This window comes from Balaenoptera physalus (genome assembly GCF_965194825.1).
Source record: "Balaenoptera physalus genome assembly, chromosome: 12".
In the NCBI taxonomy this organism is placed as follows: Eukaryota; Metazoa; Chordata; class Mammalia; order Artiodactyla; family Balaenopteridae; genus Balaenoptera; species Balaenoptera physalus.
Genome location: NC_138897.1, coordinates 40572494 through 40588279, shown reverse-complemented (window position 1 = coordinate 40588279; position 15786 = coordinate 40572494). Strand labels below are relative to the sequence as shown.

The window sequence follows — 15786 nt, the reverse complement described above, 5'->3', positions numbered from 1 at the left end:
TCTTACTCAACCACTATTTCTCAGCTTCAATGTTATTTCCTCAAGAAATCTTACTCTCATCTTCCAAGTTCTTGTTAGGTGCCCCTTCAGCTGGCCCTCATAAGACCTTGTACTTCTCCTGCCATAGCATTCATCACACCCCATATTCTAAGTGCCTGTTTATATGTGTGTTTTCTTCATTATGCTGTAAACTTTAAGGGTGGGACTGTGACTGGCCTGTTCATAACTCCATCCCCAAAGTCTAGTACAGTGACTGAAACATGGTAAGTGCTTAATAAATGTTCATTGAATGCATTAATGAGGAAAACATTTTCTCTGGATCACAAAGGGAACCAGGGAACATAACAGGACAATAAACTGTGGGCAAACAAGTGGAGTTAAAGCATTGATAGGATTGATAATGGAGGACAAAGTTAAGCTTTTTCCCACAACTATATTTTTCTATATGCTAGTATTAATTACATATGTGGTGAATATACCTTATAATAAAGACCTCTATTATGTCACATTCTATATTATCATTTCAAAATGGTGAGTAAAAGCATACTGTATGCCATGAAATATGATCCTAAACTGGTTGCAACCCATTTCCTATTACGGAGGAGTATCCTTAGTAAAGCTTCACTTCTCAACTGCAGATATATTTGTGCCAGGTTGGAGCAAAATGAAACCCACACATCCCTAAAATTGTGAAGTCAGTCCTCACCCTAAATTCGAGTCAATAAAGTTAGGAAGACTTTCAGTTCAGAATACAGAACACCTCATCGCACATTTCATATTCCATATTCCTAGACTAAGTTATTAGAGATGCGTACACCATTTGCTGTTGCTTTGTGACATTGGCAAATGCTTCTAAATTTTCTAAATGTTTTTTAAAATGTGTGAAATGTGTTCTTTTCAGGGACGTGAAAGTGAACTGAGACCAAGTGGCAGTGGACGTGTTAGCTATAAATCTACTCAATACATAAATATATGCATATTGAATTTTTCATCCCTAAGCAGACTATAAAATATCTACCTGTTGAATGTGTTATTTGTAATGTGCAAAGTTCACATTTCTAAAAGAACCATAACTTTTTCCTTCATATTTTGTTCTGTGACATGTAAAAGTGAGTTTATTTTTCCTAAAACATAAAAACTACACTTTTGTGAATATAACACTGCATGACTAAGAGCTAGATTACAAAATATTTTGACTATTAAAGAATAGATATTAGTATAGCATTTTGTGTTAATTGTAAAGATTATTTTTCTCAACATACTTAGAGTATATCAATTTTTTGTTCTGTTAATCTTCTGAATAATGTAGCAGACATGGCAATTAGTTTTTCAAAAATTTAATTTAAAATTATCTATTTGGACTTTATACATTATATATACACTCTCCATTATACATATCTATTGAATTGTTGAAATTTGTAATGTTTAGACATTTAGTGGATGAACTGTTCTATCATGGTTATTTGTCACTTGACACCTTATAAAAAGAAGGAAAAAAAAAAAAAACTCTTCCGTTGAGCATGTCTCATAGAAGCTGTCTCCTCTTAAATAAGTATAAGGATAAAATATCAGTGAGAACAGCACTGTCCTTTGGAGAAAGGACCTTGCCTTTAGGTTTTTGTAATCTACAACTGATTTAATAAGATTTATTCTTTTTATGATTTATGAAACACTACTTGTAGTTGAGAAATAATTCAACATTATTCCAGACAGGATATGAAGAATGAATCTTTTCAGCATATAAAAGGAACTTATTCTGCTACTCTTTTAGGCAAAGAAATAAGACTGCTAATCTTAGACACTGTTCCCCTGCAGATGGTACTGGTCAGATCTAGTTCCTGTGGATGAAATGTGAATTTTATGCCTTTACTACAGTAAAAAGATTGAACTGGAGCTTTAAAAAGAGTACGTATTCCTAGGTAAATGGAAAACTGTTTGACTTCACTCTGAACTGAAGTACTTGCTGGAAGCATTTTTTTTTTTTTTCATAGTTGGCTATGAAAAATAAGAAAGACTCAAATGCATAAATTGTGGCAGATGCTTCCTTAACTTACCCTAGTGAAATAATTTTGATGGGTGGTTATGAATTTGTAAGTAATGTTTACTTCTGAAATGGCATAATTGCTTTTGGAACTATTTGAGGCATTTTGAATTGTATCTGTTTTTATTGTAATATGGAATTGTATTACCATTTTATGAAGTGGCATCTTTCTGAGGCATGGAAGTTCTGAATACATTTGTTATCCATCATGAGGAAACCAGGTAAGTAAATATTACAACTATAATTGAAATTCTTCTTTTTTACATGAATAAATGAAAACTATTTTGAATCTGAAGGCAGAAACATCTATCTGCAGACTGACAAACTGTGTATTTGTTTGGTTTGAAAAAAATGGTGTCTGGCTTCTATAGTATGACTGAGGGAAATGTCTGTCTCCTGCATTACAGAGCTTCTGAGATATAAGAGCTCTCTCTTTGGTGGAGGTGGAAGAGGCCAACTGGATGGACCATAAAGAAAAAGAGCCTTTATCTATGTAATTACTATTCAATGGGATAAGTCCACACACAGTATTTCCATCTGAAGTGCTGTGTCTTATCTATATTGCTACATCCCCAAATCCCCCTAAGTTTTCTAATTATTTCCATAAGCATTTATTGAGCACATAATTATTGTTAAGATCTTTTGAACACTCAAAATTTATAATGACATGATTAATTTGCCTTTAACAAAATCCCCAAACATTGATCATATTAAGTAATATTTTTCTTATGTGGTTCAACCTAAAGATGTAGGACCTGGATTTCTAGGTGGCTAAATCAGTACAACTGACCTTTGAAGAGAGAATTATCTCATGGAAAACTGGTCAAGCAATTCAAAAGAACAACCAGGACTTTAGCTTTTGGCCTTTACCTGAGTTTAAAAGAGATTTTCTGGGAGGCCACCATCCACTTAATTATGCGGGAAAGATTATATTGGGGAGAATGACTTGTTCTTGTTGAGGATTGTTTGGACGATATATGGACCATGTTATATAATGCAGACAAATTTGTTGGTCAGATAAAACATGGATCAGGAAGGTGATTGGTTGCAGGGATATTTAGAGTGAACGTAACAAGTTTGAAGACAGGCAGAGAGACTACCTATACCAGTGCTTCTCAGACTTTAATGTGGATACGCTCTGGGGGAATCTTGATAAAATCCAAACTCTGATTCAGGAGTTGGACCCAAGAATCTGCATTTCTAACCTGTTCCCATGTGCTATTAGTGGTACTGGCCCATTCAGCACACTTAAAGAAAGTGAGATGTTACAAAGAACTTGAAATCCATGTACAGTATCTTCACCAGCACAGTGAGTAGGGCAAAATAATGCATTAATAAGTAAGTTTGACAAAGTAAAAACAATGTTGCATTTTCCTTGCTACAATTCCAATGTCTGTTCACAAAGCTCATCTCTGTGTAATGATGACAATATCAAATCCCTCTTCTTTAAGGGCTATGGCATTATTATTTTACTTTCTCTTAGGCATGGCTTTTTTCATTCATGCAAAGAAAGGAGATGAAAAAAAGTCATTGTTATTTTCAAAAGAGGGATCAAAGAAATTATTACAGACTATAGATCAGTAAGAATGATCTAACTTCCAGACATAATTCTAGAATAATTATTGAAGGGCTGGCTTGTAAGTGCCTAAGTCACAAAAGGAGGACTTCCTGAGAATTTACTAAACACAAGTCATATCCCAATAGCTTAGCTTCTTTGGCAGTAGACATAACAAGTCTAGATTTCCACAAGACATTCGACAATGTCTCTCTCATTAAATTTAAGAACAAAGGAAATTTGTTTTTACCAATTAGTATTTGAAAAATCATATCAAAATGAGGGTGATTAATTGGTTGAGGTACACTGGATAGAAATTTCTAGAATTAGACTAGTTTCTGGGTTATGTATGTTCCTTTTTATTAATATATTTGATAATAATTATAATAAAAAAGACAATGGCATCAAAAATTCTATATAGCATTGAGCTGTGAGAGATAGCAAAGACATTAACAGCTACTGTGGATATACTGATACATACAGTTGATGTTTTAATAGTTACAATAAGTCATATATTAAACTTATAAATAACAGCAATTAATGCTTTTATTTAACAGTCCTTATCTTGGAGTCAACAACAAAGTTTAAATACATTAACTCATATAACCAAATGTATAATTTTATGAGGAAAATTTATCAGACTCTCAGAGGAGTGTTTTTCCTCTAAAAGCTAAGAATCATTCTTAAATAGTCCAAGATATGAAGACAGAGGGGAGAGCTGAGAAGTGTTCCATCAAAGGGGGTGGGGCTGGAGTTTGTCCACGTGCAGGAATTGATGGACAAATGGACAAGTGACAGTGCTTGTTTAGATTAGTTAAAATTGAAAGGAATATAACAAGGAAAGGTGTAGGATCAATATGTGCATGGCTTCTGTAGCAACAGGCAAGAGTCTACCCATGAGGAGGTGCAAATATTGTGTTGAACTGAGTCAAAACAACACAACCTGAAAAATTATAATGTTGTCACATGTTTAATTTCATTTTTTAAATCTCAGAGCTTTTTCCTGTTTATTAGCTATTTTCAAAATGCAGTTAATAATTTTCTAAAAACCTATAATACAAATCTTTAATAAAAGAATGGGAATCTAAGTGAATAAGTGACACAGGATACTTTTTTTTTTTCTTTTTGAAGAGGCACCAGTTACTCAGTGCAAGAGGATTCCTGGGTACCTTAGTCCCGAGGTCAAAGGCAAGGATGTGGATTTCAGGAACCTCTTGCCTCACAGTTCTGCAAACCTGGAGAATCCATTGCTCTGGTTGTACTTGCTTGAGCTTTTTACTTACTTCCAACTGCTCTCCATATCCTCACTGGACCTGACTTGGCTTTCCTTGGTTGAATGTCTTAATAAAATGTAAACGGAATTAGGAGGACTGTGAGTGTGTGTGTGTGTGTGTGTGTCTTCTAAGTGAGGTACATCCTCCAAGTCACAGATGGCCCATTAGAAAAAAGAAATATAGTAAAATGAGTAAAATATATTCTCATTCACAATTTCCTAGAGGCCCCTTGGTTGTTAATTGAAACTTTTGTCTACTTTATTGAACAATAAAAGTGGCAGCAACTACTCCCAGTTGTCCTTCAGAATTAAAAAGAGGATAAAGGGTTCCTGGAAAAGGTGACAGAAATTAATGCAGTGAGCCCAGCTATCAAACATTCTGATATGTGAATTGCCTGATATTTTTATAATGCTGTCTTATGATTGGAAATGTTATCGCTTCTATTGAATCAATAGAAAATGTTAAAGCTCCACAGAACCCCAATTACAAACTAAAGCTGGAAGGTTAACATCTGGGAGCAGCAGAGATAGAAACAATCTCTATTGTCATACCTTCCTGACAAATAAATGTCAGAAACATAATGCCTTTGCCTGGTCTCAGCATGGAGCACATGTAAAAGAGTGATTGTAAGGCTGCCTCAAGTCAAATCGCCTGTCATCTCAGCTTTGACACGGAATTACTTTTGTTTTATGCATCTATTAACCTTGAACTATCAGCATTTGTTTTAATGTTCCAGGCTGAATGACCTAAATGTTCTTCTCTCACTCAGAGGGGATCTGTGAGAGGGGAGAGCAGGTGGCCAGAGTTGGAGCTGGTCTTTTGGGAAGGCAGAGTGAATGTGACCGGAAGGACCACCTTCCTCCCAAATGGCGATGCTCTGCTTTGAAATCCATTACAAGGGTATTCTTGTGTGTTTTAAACAGTTGCCCTTTTCCTCAGAGTCTCCTGTGGAAATGTGAACATCACACATCATGGAGAGATCACATATGATCATTGATCATACAATTATCACACAATCTATTTGGAAGACATCCTTGACACAGTCCGTATGGGAAGGGCAGAGAGAAAAGATAACCTCTGTTTCTTACAGTGGAAGATAAGGCAAGGAGTGATTAAGTAACTTGACTTTGACCTGAATCCTGATGTCATCTCATTTCTCATCTATTTTCACTCTTGTTAGACCTTGCATATTAAATGCTTTGCATCTCACACATTACCTTCGGTATCATCCTTTAAAGAATATCCATTTCAGGTTCATTTCAACATTACACTAGATAAGGCAAATTGGACAGTTTTGTGACTGGCTCCAGAACTTCTGTTCTAGTGCTTTGTGTGTGTGTGTGTGTCTGTGTGTCTTTGTGTGTGTGTTTGCTTAATCCCAAGGCAACTCCAGTTTCATCCAACTCATGGCCCCAAATTATGAAGTAATTATTTTTCTTGTATTGTTTTATTCAGTGCTGTGTATCTGAGTCTGGGCTCTAGAAATCTTATTTTGCCCTTGATTCAATATTTCGTGTACCCAAAAGCACATTTTGAGCATAATTTTCTCTAATCTTATTGTCCCAGACGAGCTTGTTCCTTTTTGAGGTCCAGCTTCTTCAGCTGGACTTCTAGGCTGGATGTAGCTCAGTTTTCCTAAGAAGGAAGTAACGCAGTGGAAGGTTTTATCTGAACTGTGACCTATCTTCAACACAAACTCTTTACAGCGATCAGAAAACTTCTGAGTCTTCCTATCTGCATTCTCATCCACCTTTCCATAAGGCCAATTTTCTGCATTTCTAAAATCTTGAATTCTCAACTAATTTGCAAAGAGAGGTGACTAACATACTTTGCCTTTCCTGGTTCAGGATCCTGTCTCTATTCAGTTCCTGAAGTTTCCTTCATGACTTATCCGGGCACGTATTCATGGCCACTCTCCTGTTCCCATCAATCACAAACTCTGAGCATGGGGTCCTGGGGCACATAATCATTCTCTTAGATAGTAAGCCTTTCTATGGTGTATACTATGTGCCAGTAACTACTATCAGAATTTAAGACCTGTAACCTCATGGACTTTACAGAAGAATCTTATAAGATAGAAAGTCTTATGTTCCCCATTTTATAGATGAAAAAACTGAAGTTCAGAGATGTGAAGCCTGAAGTCTTAGAGTTAATAATTAGTAGAAGCTGGAATTGAACCCAATTTGCTTTTAATCTCTGCTGAACAACCACCCCACCAGCCACCTAAGGAGCTAAAGTTTATTAAAAAAAAAAGAAGAAGAGAAAACATTTATTTGAACACCTATCATAAACTAGACACTGGGAATATTTAATATAAATATTTTATTTCATCCTCACAAAAACCATATATTATAAAGACTCAACATCGAGGGAAAGTAACTTGCACAAGGACATACAGTTGCTAAAACTCTGATTCCAATCTCCAAGTATATATAACACTTGATGGGGTATTCACTAGTGATGTTGTGGCATAGAAAGTATGCAGTGAAGAATTTAGGGTTTTCATCCTAAAAACTGGAGGAGTAACCAAAGCCATACATTCTATCCCAATGAGCCCTGTTCCTGGACACCACCATTTTCCTGTAACCCTTTCCATTTCCAGAATCATTATCTCTATCATCACTTCATTTTAATAAACCTCTTTTGCCAGAAGTGACTATCTTTATAGCAGGGATGAACATTGCATGGTCAGATAAGGAAGTTTTAAGACAAGAGTTTTGAGAATGAATTAATGCCATTTGCAGCAACATGGATGGACCTAGAGATGATCATACTAAGTGAAGTAAGTCAGGCAGAGAAAGACAAATACCATATGCCATAATTTATATGAGGAATCTAAAAAAAAAAATGATTTAAATGAACTTATTTACAAAAGAGAAACAGACTCACAGACATCGAAAACAAACTTATGGATGTCAAAGGGGAAAGGGAGGAAGGGATAAATTAGGAGTTTGGGATTAATAGATGCACACTACTAAATATAAAATAGATAAACAACAAGGACCTACTCTATAGCACAGGGAACTATTCAATATCTTGTAATAACCTATAATGGAAAACAATCTGAAAAAGTATATATATATATATACATATATATGTGTATATATATATATATATATATATATATATATATATATAAAGTGAATCACTTTCCTGTACACCTGAAACTTAACACAACACTGTAAATCAACTATACTTCAATAAAAAAAAGATAATAGCTTTGAAAAACATGGCATCTCAAAGTCAAATTAGGTATGTGTTTAGTAAGCTCAACTTTATAAAAACAGATTTCAAGTATTCATGTTGCGGCTGTATATTTTAGAGTCTTGATTGCCCTACAATCAGACCCCATGTTTATATTTATTTCTTTCCTTTGTGAGAACATCAGCTTTTGTGAACTGTTTCAAATTAGCTCAATTCTGAAAGCAAGGTGGCTGACCCCAGCTTCTATTGAACCATAGCAACAGAAAAATCAAATTGTAGTAAGTGACTTCATTTTTCTATAAGTAACTATAAAAATACTGTCCACTAGTTTGGAAAAGTACTGTCTTGGTGAAATAATGCTTGTGGCCAAGAATTGAATAATTACTGTAACACTCATTTGACAAAATTCTCTTTGAAGTAGAAAAAGTTTACATTGAAGGAAACTAGAGAACAAGATTTGATTATGACTGTATTTCTCTGTTTCAAGCCAGAGGACATTTAAAAAGATGTGTACTGCAAGAATGATTGGATGAGTGTGTCAACAGATAAAGCAATTTTAGTGCACGATGATGGGGATAACTGTAAAAAGACACAATATTACTCATATCACAAAGCTCTAATTCACATTTATGCCAGCAGTCCTGTGCACCAAATTGCTTATTTTCTCTGTTGTATTCTGGAGCCTTAGGATCAAAGAACTTTAAGTCTTGCAGACAAGTTTATGAAAACCCAAACAGTTTGAGGAGAATCATTACCCTTGGAGGTCACCCTGAAATAAGAGCATTGCTCATTTGCCTTCTCTCTTCTATTTTAACTCAAAAAGAGCACTAATCATTGTAAGATAAAGTATTATCAGATGATTGAGTTAAAATCCATTGTTTGTGTTCAGAGTGTATAAAATATATACAAGTACAAATGTACATATATGGGGTGTGTGTGTGTGTGTGTGTGTGTGTGTATATATATATATATATATATATATATATATATATATATATATATATACACACACAGAGAGAGAGACAGAGAGACAAGAGAGATAGAAAGAATCAACCAATATATATATTATCATATGTCTAGCATTGTACAAGGGTCAGTGGTGTAGGAGATGCAGGAAAGTTCATCACTTAGACTCAACTGTCCACAGAACTTGCTTTTTAATTAGAAGACAATTGCATGCACATGAAATCAGAAAAATGGAAAAATAGTACTTAGCTGCATATTATATTTAGTAACATAGACTTATCATTTCAGAAACTAAAAAATTCCCTGATCCAAAGACTTGGAAAAGAACAGAGAGGTGTGGAATAAAAGCCCTGCCAATTACATACAAGCAATTGGCTCATTTATGTATTAAGACAATATTTATCAGTAACTGTTGCAAAAAGTGAGGGAGATTTTAAAAATGAATACAGCACGATCTCTTTCCTTAAAGAGCTTACAATTTAGTGGGAGAGATGGACAAGTAATAAGCATCCAGTGCCCAATACATTACATGGTTGTAAGCACAAATTGCTGTATGTATTATTCAATTTACAAAGAAACTTTGTGCTAGCTTTATCTGCTGTACAGGTGGACATTATGTTTGCAGAAATAAGCAACAACAATAAAATGATAAAATAGGAGAATAGGGATTTTGCAGTGCTGCTTCTACTATTGAGGCTTCTAGCCTTCAAGTAATATCCTCATGCAAAAATTTAAGAAAAACCTAACTTCTGTATTACAAGCAACAGCAAAAAATAATTCTTTACTTACTGCCTTGCTAATCTTTATATGACAATATAATACCCAAGAAATGAGTGATTGGATAGATGAATAAATGATCTCTTTCTCTTTTAAGACATAATCTCATAATAGTTAATGTCGCTAAGGTTCATTCCTTAATAATTTCATTTCTTCATTTTTCTTTTCAATTTTTCACAATGTAATTTAAACATCATATCTGTTTGTCTTTGTTTTCTCTGGGTAAGATTTTTGAGAACAAATTCTACTCTATGCCATTTGTAATCTTATTCATACCATAAAATAATACTATGTATATAATAATTGCAACCCATCTCCTGAGAAAACACACACACTAAATATCTTGATATATCAAGGATTAAGATGGATCTAGGTATGAAACCAAGTTTCACCAAGCACAAAACTGTGATTATGACCAAGAGATGGCCCAAACTTCAGTTTTTTCATCTGTTAGATGAGGGATATGCTATCTACCCAATAAGGATTTTGTGAAAATTACATAGAATGACATCTGTAAAAAGCCCATAAGAATGATTTGAAATGCCAGATCTATTTCTTTGGTATCCCACACACTCATACACACACAGGTAATGAAAGAGGTGTTGCATTCAGGGTCATTACCCACTGACACACATGGTGTAAGGTGCTCAATAGAACAGAAGATGAGTGATGCCCTTTGAAACTGGGGAAAGTAATTACCCGAATAGGGTCTGTTGGGTTCTGAATTATTGAAACCAACAACCGTCATTATTCCATTCAAATGGTGGAACTGGGGCTTGGTCTAGTGATATGAATAAATATCAATCTGGTACATGACTGGACACTATGTATATAATATATAAAGTCCATTGATGGTAAAATCATACACCACATGTAATATCAGTGCTATGTACTATAGTATTTTATAATAAAATATCTATTTTGGTCAATTTTTTTCATACTTTTCTTTATGTTCTATCCCTTTGGCAATTACACATAAACTACTTCTCTGTGCTTTATATTTTACTATAGTCTCATTATTTCTAAATATATGTTATATATGTATATATATTATTTTCTCTGTGCCTTTCTTTATGTCATTCTCCTGATCGGTATATTCTTCCACATCGTCTCTGCTCTTCTGAACTCTTCCAGGCTTTGAGAGACAAACTTATTTACAAATTCCAGTCTCATCAGGGGGCCTTCTTCCTTCTGCCCTCACATAGTTGATCTTTCCCTGGGCAGCTTTAGAACTCAACATCCATACCTTATTGAGTTATTGAAAAACAATTCAAGGTAGACCATTTACTCTATTTTTATACATCTGGTTGTCCAACTTTATAACTGTTACAATCTGCTTCACAACATGGACCACGAATACAGTTCAGGCACTTTAATATTTCTAATTAATATTTTATTTCTCTCAAGAGCTCCTAACAAGAATGCGTTCTCTTTTTTGAGTCTCAGCCACCCTGCATCCCCATAACCCAAGCCTGGAGGTAGAGTAGGGGCTGAGTCTAATAAGACTACCTCCAACATTGCTTCTTACTCTCACATGATCTGACAGTTAAAGAGTGACCCTTAAGAGCTGGGTCTTGCAGCAATATCTCCCTGACTCATTTAGTTTATTGTGTAGGCAATGGGATTCCTTAAGGAAAAGGATCCAGTTCCTTCAGACTAAGTTTCATCAACAATGCACCATTGTCAAACTCCCTATGTATTACAGGACCGTGTGTACCCCCATTCTGTTCTGTTACAAGACAATCACAAAATAATGGGTTAGTTTTAGTTACCCTTCTTTACCACATTTGGCCTGGTTTAGCCACAGGGACTGGCTAGGAGATAATTTCCAGTCTCAGCCACTTCCCTGACTGGAACCAGCTTTCCTCCCAGTGCCTCCTATACCTTTACCTTAAGCCAAGGTCTATGATCAACTTCTTGATTTTCAGGGCAATTTATACAAGAGTTTCATGGTCTATTCCTTCTACAAACTTTGGGGGCAGTCACCCTGTTCAGTGACTAGGTCTTCTTCAAATTTTGGGCATTAGGAGTCAAAAATCTTCACTTCTAGAACACCTTTATGAAAATGAAACTCTTTGGGCAAAATTATTCACCTTTTTTGCAAGAGCAGTTTCATTTACCATGAGTCTCAGAGAGTGACAACACTGATCGAGTCACGAAATATTTTTTTTTTAAAGATTATTTTTAAACAGTGGAAGCCTACCCATTTTACAGTAAAAAAATCTGATTATTCATACAACCCTTTCATTTAAAAAAGAGAAAAGCTAAAAGAGAACAGGCAAATAAAAACAACATAAGAAGAAAAACATATATCCTCTCTTCCTAACTAAAGGCAATTATCTTAAGTATCTTCTTTGTATCTTCAGAAATTAGCACTGCATTTGCACATAATATTCATCAGGATATAAAAGCATATAAGCATCAAAATTAGGTATGGGAGGAAACTTAGAGACAGAAAACTTGAAATCATACTTGAGCTGTGACTAGCCCAAGGTCATCACACTAGTTTGTATCAATAGAGTAAACATATTTCACTGATTATGATAATATCCAGTTTAAATATTGTTTTGCTAAACTGTGAAGACCTCAAAGAGGAGGACCTCAACATCAACTTCTCTTAACTTTCCTATAGTAGTTAATACAAGTATGTATAGAGTGGACACACAGTGGGTTATTTCACAAGTTTATGTTGAAAGAATGAAGGAAAACGTGAAAGTTTTATATGTTGTTCTATTTCTTCCCACGCAATTTCTACATGTCATCTTGAAAATATAGACGGAGCTTAATATGAAACATTACAACTGGATTATATGGATCATACTTTGTAAATTATTTCTTACTCTTTGACAATCTAGATAAAGTAAAATGCTAGTGGCAGGCAGAAAAATTATGACATGAAAAATTTATTTTCTATCTATTGTTGTCATATTTATTGCCATTTTCAATGAATGTACTTATTTTGAAATAGCTTACACCATTTCCATATGAATCATTGCTGAAACTCAAGAAAAACAGCTAGTATCATTCAAGAATGGCCCCGTGTATAAATGAAGAAAAAAAAGTATGCCATTAGCTATCTTTCTGTGTTCCCTTTTCATGCTCCTTTAATCCTTTCAGAAATATCCCTTTGTCCACACTTAATGCCTGTTTAATGCTTATTGGCTACCTGAAAACCAATTCACTTGAACATGTTCCTTCCACCATGAAGCAACTGAGGACTGAGGTAAGGTTCCACAGCAGTCTCTGAGTTAATCTCAAGTCAAAACAGAAACTCCTGCTCCACTGTCCTACCAAACCAGAATGTAAGACGTTCAGAAGTTTCTTCCATTGAAAATTCTCATTTTAATGCACACATATATATATATATATATCCAGATTCAAGAATGCATGTGAAGAATTATTAGTGGATGGAAGGCACCTGAAAATTCTAGAGACTCTATAACCATTTGAAAAAAAGATTTTTTTTTTTTGTATTATAGGGATAACTGTGTCTATATCCCAATGGTTTTAAACTTTAACAATTACCAAAACTGTGCTCACTCTGAAAACATGAATAATATTCCTATGATTGAAAGCAACCAAGGTTTATAGTAACTTTAAGGGCTATTAAGCAAGTTCCTATATGAATCCAGAGAACGAATTGTATAAGCATTTAGAATGTGCTGATGATAAAGGGATTCATAAAAGTTGTTATGCTGATATTATATTGATGGATGTTTGAATATAAGGTGAGTTATTAACCAGGGCAAGTGAAACTAATGTTTAAGTGTTATGATATATGTGTAATTGAAAGTGAATTTTCTTGGCAAAATGGGGGGCACAATGAAAGAGAAGAATGAGTGAGTTCAAATCAAGATAATAACACAGATAAATCCATTTGCAATGCCATTATAAGTAGCCAAGTTTTACACAAAGCCAAGAAGTTTAACCCCTAAAGAAATCTAGTCCAAAAATATTTGAAGTGTTGTATCGGTTTGTAGTATTTCAGTAGATGACACTCAGTTCTGCTTCTTAATTAGATCTATGCAGTCATCTTTCTTCTTCCTCTTCACCATGTCTTTTTCAATGTTTTTGCAGCTGCATATCAGTAAAACTAGTGGATGAGTCATTTACATTCTCTTTGGATGCTGTCCTAATTATTGAAAAACTAGAGTTCTGCATCCAAACCACAGCAGTTTGTTTAGAGTGTGGACTCTAAAGGCTTATCCATTTGCCCCACAGCATAAACTTGGACCTAATAATGGTTGGAAAGTGGAGACACAAAGACACATGGACACATTTCTGATTCTCCTCTTCTGTTACTTTCCTCCATGGCCCTGTTGCCTTTTCTGCAAAACTACACTTCATCACAAGACCAGGGCATAAAGTGGAGAGGAAATGCTCACCTGCCAATACATATCCAAAAGAGACCTCTCCCTTGTACTTTCTAGTAATGCTGTCCACACCCATCATTCACATTTTCTAAGCAGTTTTATATTATTAACCTGGTCACCTAATCTGTGCATGTAGGTATACATGCTTTTTCTCCTTTACTTCTACTCTTATCTTTATGGATACAAAAATGAACTTTAAAGGTGCAGAAGATATTTTTTTTCCCTGTTTCATATTTCATGCTCAAGTAATCTGATACGAATATATATATGTATATTTACATATACATATATATATATATATATATATATATATATGAAGATTAAGGGACTATTTTTGACTATTTTGAGCAAGACTTAATAAGCGTGGTAATGCTGAGGTGGTGTTGTTTTTACAGTTGGTTAGTTGGTTAAAGCCAAACAAGCCTATACTATAGGGAAGAAGAAGAAAACCTCTTCTAATACTTGAAGAAAACAAGGTAACTTCAAAACATGTTAGAGAGAAAGCAGAGTCATATGGAGCTCTCCCACAACGAAGTTTTTATTCACATTTTATGCTGTAGGAAAAACTTGAGACCAGGAAATGGAAAGTTGTTCAGCATCTCATCAGCTTAAACTCTCCAAATTAAAAAATAAACATAAAAAATAAATGTTGACAATACTGTATTATAGGATAATTGACAAAAAGTTTTTAAATCCTGAAGAGAAAGATATTTTTCTTAAAAAAGATTAATAACTGAAGAACAGAAAATGTCAAACATCAAACAATTATATCACTTCCACTTTATACAAATTTATCCCCTGTCGAAACAAAATATAAAGAAACCAAAAAAAGTGGATATTGGGAATAAAAAGGCTATATTGTTGTTTTATTATATTGAAATTCTATAGTATATTATTAAATAGATAATTGATGAATTCATTTGGATCTGTTATGGCAAACTGTCCTTGCAAACATTTTCTAAGGTACATTGTTAGAAACAGTGAATTCCTTAGATCTAGGTTGTATTGCTTTTGTATAACTTCTCCCAATGTCTCACGTAACGTCCTTATTGTTAAGTGGGAAAATGTGAGTTATATGATAGTGCCAATATGTAGATTTATAATTAGTGAAAAATTTACTCCAGCTGCTCTCCCATTTAAAATGTCATAAATAGGTCTTTACCAACCTAAGAGTTACTACACTTCTGCCCTTGGCCTTGCAAAACAAAGATACATCAAAAATTTAAATAAAAATATCAAAGGTTTATTTATCAAAATTGTGGTTATACAAACTATAAGAAAAATAAATAATGCCATAGGTGATTTTAGATTCAAAATTGTTCTCCTGACTGAGATATTAATGCATCATCAATAGGATACCATAAAATTGGAATAAATTTCATAGTTTTTAATTTAGCTCCAAAAAGGTTAATTTTTAAAGTTTTGGGTAGTGAAAAACTGGTTTAAAAGCTGTCATGTAGAAAGATCTGAGATTTTTAGCTCAAGGCCAACTAATAGGAAGCCATATTGCAATGCAATTGAACTTAGACTTCATTAATGTATGGATTTTGTTGACGTAATGAGAAGTCATTGTTCTGCTGCATTTTACATAGATTA

General features: G+C 34.2%; 1 long non-coding RNA gene across 1 annotated transcript in view; it reads right to left on the bottom strand.

The window, feature by feature from the left end:
• Positions 1-15786, bottom strand: part of LOC309639237 — a 283067-nt gene that overhangs the window by 141301 nt on the left and 125980 nt on the right. The gene's annotated exons all lie outside the window — the stretch shown is intronic.